The sequence below is a fragment of the Eleutherodactylus coqui genome, unplaced genomic scaffold (genome assembly GCF_035609145.1).
Source record: "Eleutherodactylus coqui strain aEleCoq1 unplaced genomic scaffold, aEleCoq1.hap1 HAP1_SCAFFOLD_855, whole genome shotgun sequence".
Classification (NCBI taxonomy): domain Eukaryota; kingdom Metazoa; phylum Chordata; class Amphibia; order Anura; family Eleutherodactylidae; genus Eleutherodactylus; species Eleutherodactylus coqui.
Genome location: NW_027102382.1, coordinates 2,946 through 8,404, shown reverse-complemented (window position 1 = coordinate 8,404; position 5,459 = coordinate 2,946). Strand labels below are relative to the sequence as shown.

Here is a 5,459-nt window from a genome sequence, read left to right as displayed (position 1 = left end):
TAGATCGATAGATATCAATTTCAGATTAGATGTGTGTTCCCTTTGAACAGCATAGGTCTTTCCTTCATGTTTCTTACTACTATAAGCTGGGTTGTCACTGTCTCAGTTCAGCATTACAATACTTGACTATTAACACACCTAATGTCACCTGGATATTTAATCACAATCACAACATAAAAATTTCTATAGACCTTATTTCTTCAGGCAACACACCATGGCTACAACATTGCCTAATATAAAAAAGCAGGTATGGCAATACTGTTCAGTAGAAATACCCAATTTGAAGTGCTAAATTAAATAGTGGGCCAAAAGGTTGATAACGCAACACTAGTAGATGTGTAAATATGTTAGTAAATATATATGCCAGAAATACTCACCATAAGACATTTTTGAGTCCATATTTGACTATGTTGGAGGACACATAGCGGCAGGGGACTGTAATTTGCAATCACTTTGACCAACAGATTGAGATTGAACTTTTTATGTTCAAGCCCCCTCAGCAATCTGTTACAGATTAAAATTAATGAATATTTGACTTTCTATCAATCATTTGGAAACATAACATTTCTTTTATTCACACCACATGATTTTCACATTCAAGAATTGATATTTTTTCTTATTTCCAAACCATTTTTTGAAAGTTTGAAAGATGGCTGTATTCAAAAAATATTAATATCTGACCCGACCCTATACAGTAGCTATAGACATTGTGCAATGTACATAGCTATTGCATAATTAGCATTTACATTTTTTCATGGGTTTGATTGATTTGGACAGTTTTGTGAGTAGGTTAAATATTGTTGTGTATCTGTTTAGAGAGCATGAGCAAGTGAAAGTTAAACTTCAATACGCCTTTACTTTCTCCTCCTGCACATTGTTTACATATTATGAATGTTGCATTAACCTTTTAAACTTGAAAAAAAAACATTTGTAAATGAGGCATGACTTTAAAGTCCTTGTATCAGGGCATAACGGGGAAACAGAGAAAACAATGTCTCTTATGGAAAGAATCTAAGAATATGAACTGATTCTTTGGTTTCTTAAAGGCTTGGGAGACATAGATTTCCCCGCTTTCAGAGCCAGTTGACCAGCCGGTGGGGGAAGCCATATTTTCTCAGGAGGTAATTCCTAAGGGTGCCACGGATGATGGACTATCGGGTTCTGTGCCCGTCTCTCCACCTTCCTAGGCGGCTTGGCTGGCGTGCTGAATTCCTTAATTACCAGCAGCCTGGTGAATGGTGGCCTCAGCTCCCTCCATAACAATAGATGTTCCCTTGCGCTGAAGTGGACTTTTACCCCCGGGTCTTTAAAACCCTGAGGAAGCTATGCAACAGCGGGGGTATGAGCGCATGTTTTTGTGAACCACGATCCAGGAGAGCGGTGGCTCCTCTCTCCCCTGTGGTTATAGTCGCGGCACTTGCCTGGGCCAATGAATGTTCACAAATGGGATCGCAGGCAGCACTGCGACCTCCTCCACTGGTTTGGGCAGTCTCCAGGATCTGTCCGGCTGAAGTGTTCCCGGAGGGACCAACCTCTTCCTTGGCAGCTGCATGGGGACAATGTTCTTCATTTCATTCAGGAGCTCCAGCTCTTCACCCTAATAGAATTGAAGCTCGGGTGGTGGGTAGCCCGCCAGTACTGCATGGACCACTTGGTTACTCTCACTGGATGGTGGAGACATCTTAGCCAAAAGTGTTCTGAGCCCAGGAGTCTGCAGCAGCTGGTAACTCCTCCCACTTTGGGTTCCAAGAAGTCCATTTAGTAGGGGTGGTCCCCCCTCCTACTTTGCCACAGGCCAGGACGTAGTCCTTTCGGCGCCAAGAAGCTTTGATGGGAACTTCTTGGTGGGAGTGAGCCAGAGAGAAAAGCACTGTGAATTGGGTGCCATCTAGGATGGCCCCATTAAAGATTTAGTGGAAGTTGATTACACAATAATGGTGCAGCCGTTCTGCTCCTGTTCACGACGCCAGAAAGCGGGGTTCTGCAACTCCCCAGAGGGGTACCCCGGACACTTGACAAACGTAGGAAGCTGGGAGTGTTAAGTGTTGGCTTGTCACAGCAGCACTTACCAGGCTCCTTTCCCAGAGGGATGACACGTAGCCAAGGCCCGAGTATAATTACAGGTCACCGTCGACACCCCTAGGATAGGGAATGCCAATAAACAGGATGATGGGGGTAGTAGTTGTCATGAGTAATGCCACCGTTCCTACACACCGGTATGTTACACGGCGGAGAATAACCACAGACACGGATTTCTAGTACCTCGGGTCCCTAGGAACGATTAATGCCCGGTATGAACTTTACTTAAAATCACTTTGGTAAACAATTATGACACAGCAACTCAGGTACAATCTTCACAGTGCAGGTAAGAAAGAAGGTCAGAGGTCAGGGAGGATACACAGGATGAAACGGGTCCTGCAGTCTGCATTATCTGTCAGGCACCACTCCTGGACAGGGAGCACTGCGGAGGAGGAAAAGGGGTAGGGTCACTCCACTGACACTCCGCTAGTAATTATTACTTTTTAGGATTTGCACCCGCACTGAAGACGCATGGCTGTGACTTGAGAGAGTATTTCTATGCAGTGATCCTAGTTTTGGACCTTTGCACTGGGTCCCGTCTTACAGAATTACTTACGAAGGCTCTCTCTTAGGCTTGGGACTCACTCTACTCTCATTCAAAATGCAGTCACTATGGGATATCTCTCCTCCACTTCCATCTTCACCACAGGGAAGCTGGATGTGCTTCTATGTGGCTCTGTATTAGGTGGTAGACCAGAAGAAACACCGAAGATGAAACTCCCTAATTCTTCTCCCGCTCTCAATCACTCCTATTTATACCTTCCCATATACCACATGACATGACAGACTGATACATTTACATGCAGGCAATGATTTTGTTGAAGTTATCCTCTCAAGCACTGCAGCTGTGCAACACACACTGGAAATGACAAGACAAGCTTTGCACAGTGCATCTACAAAAGACACTCATGTATGACATTTATGGAGGGGACCAGGATGATGTACTGGGCCACTACAGTTCTGTTGGTTTCCATTATATTTAGAGTATAGAATAATACAGTTGACTATGTTAACTTCACTAATAACATGGAATGGTTGTGTTGGCTTCCGTTTAGGACTTCCATTAGACAGCTGTTTTCAACAACTGTGATAGAACGCCCTGACCTAATAGTAGCATAGTATTTTAGGCTGAAAAAAAGACGTGTATCCATCCAGTTTAGCCTATTACCCCCATGTTGATCCAGAGGAAGAAAAAAAAACAATTCATTTTAAGAAAAAAATTCCTTCCTGACTCAAAGTCTGGCAATCAGAGTAATCCCCAGTTCACCACCCCTAATGCAGTAATTAGTGACTATAACATGTAATATTGTTACACTGAAGAAAGCCGTCCAAGCCCCTCTTGTACTCTTTTAGTGGGTGTACCATCACCACATTCTCAGGCATAGAGGTCCATAGTCTCACTGCTCTTACAGTAAAGAACCCCCTTCTATGTCAGTGTAGAAACCTTCTTTCCTCTAGATGTAGAGGTGCCCCCTTCTTACAGTCACAGTCCTTGGTATAAATAGATAATTGGAGAGATCACTTTATTGTTCCCTGATGTATTTATACATAGTTATGTTGTTTCACCACAGCTATCTTTTTTTAAACTAAATTACCCTATATTTTGGTAACCTGCATAGTAAACAATGCGGGAACAGTGCCTTATTTGCAATACTGGAGAAGCAGGACCACATGGATTCTTTGTTAAGAATTTGCCATCAGAGAGTATATTGGTCTCCAAAACTGTACAGGGCTAATGGCCAAAGATGAATATGACATTCTAGATGTCAGGGCCCTGTAAGTACAGGTTCTAGCAAGTGCTGCAGTAGGTGCCAAACTTCTGCCCTGATAGCCCCAAAAAAAGAGTATCTGGAAGTTGACTACCTAAAATGAGAAAAGCCCCTATACACATTAGACAAAAGTCATCCGAACCTGCCAATTTCCATGGGACTGGACAAGTGCCCCAATGTTCAATTGCCGGGGGAAAAGAAGGCTCATGCATGTTGAATTTTAACGCCTGATCTTTTTGTTCTCCCTGTGTATAAAGGTACGTTTTACACACAATTACTGTCGCTCCTGTGTGAAAGCATTCAAAGAACACAGGCAGAGCACGCCGATAGTCACTTGGCTAACAACCAAGTGACTGTCAAGTGAACAATATTATTTATTTTTTTGCTCAGTGCCCTGTTGGTGGTCGTGTCCACACAAGTTGACTATCGCTTGAATTCGCTGTTTCCAGCAATTGTTCAGGCAATAATCACCCTGTGTGAAGGTATCATAAGCCACCTTCTGCCTGCAGCTTTCTCCACTATCCCCATTGAAAACGCATGAATGCTCAGTTCAGCTATTTGAGAGTTGTGAGGAGTAGCTGTTGGCTGATTAAGCATTTTTGACAGTTTATGGACACCTTAGATATTCACCACGTATATAATTTAGTGCTCTTCATTTAAAGGTATCTCTATGGGGAAACAAATTTGACCTTTCAATATCCGGAGCTCAAGACAACTCCCAGAAAACCAGCATCCTACCTTCCCTTGAGGACTTCAAGGCCTTTTTACTGGTGGGCGATATGAATTCAGTTTGGAACATCCTGTCCAAGAACAAAGATGGAAACACCAAGTCAAGGACAAGAGTTGACATGGTTCTAGATAACGCCGGGTTTGAGTTGGTCACTGATTTAGTCTTGGCAGATGCCATAATATCCCTTGGCTTAGCCACAGAAGTTCACTTCCACGGGAAGGTCATGCCATGGTACGTGTCCGACACCACAAAGCACAACCTCGACTGGACAGTTCAGCAATGTTTAGCCATCAACAACATATGGATGTCGAAGTGTGGGCAAACCTGGATGGAAAACCATCTCTTCTGGACATTGCCCCATGAGTACTGCACCATGGCTGAAGTGGCTCCGGATTTATACATAAAGTTGTAAAAATCAGATTTAGTTTACTTTAAAGGAGACTTGAACAACAGGAAACTTACTAGAGACCAGAAATGGGATTTCATAGTACCCTTCTCTCAGGCACTTAGATGCTTTCACCCAGCTCCATTGTGTAGTGTCAGTACCCTGAAGGCTGATGTGCAGGTTGGATTGCAAGCGGGAGTCGGAGAACGTCTCACAGTGACGGATACAGGCTGGCTGATATCTGGCAAATATGGCATCATCCAGTTTAGTCCTGTAGTTTGAAGCAAACATTAGACTTCTAATGAGATTTATTTTCTAGTGCCATATATGCTTTTGTTAGCATGCGTGTGATGCAGAGTGTTAAGGCAGCAGAATGCAGTTCTAAGCTCTCGCTCACAACTTGAAGGTTTGCAAATTCAATCATCGCATGGTTCAGGTATCCAGCTCAAGTTGACTCAACCTTCCATCCTTCCGAGGTTGGTAAAATGAGTACCCA

At 43.4% G+C, this 5,459-nt stretch overlaps 1 pseudogene; it reads left to right on the top strand.

Moving 5' to 3' along the window:
* Positions 1–214: 214 nt before the first annotated feature.
* On the top strand, positions 215–5,245 carry LOC136602488 (damage-control phosphatase ARMT1-like; annotated as a pseudogene).
* Positions 5,246–5,459: the final 214 nt, after the last annotated feature.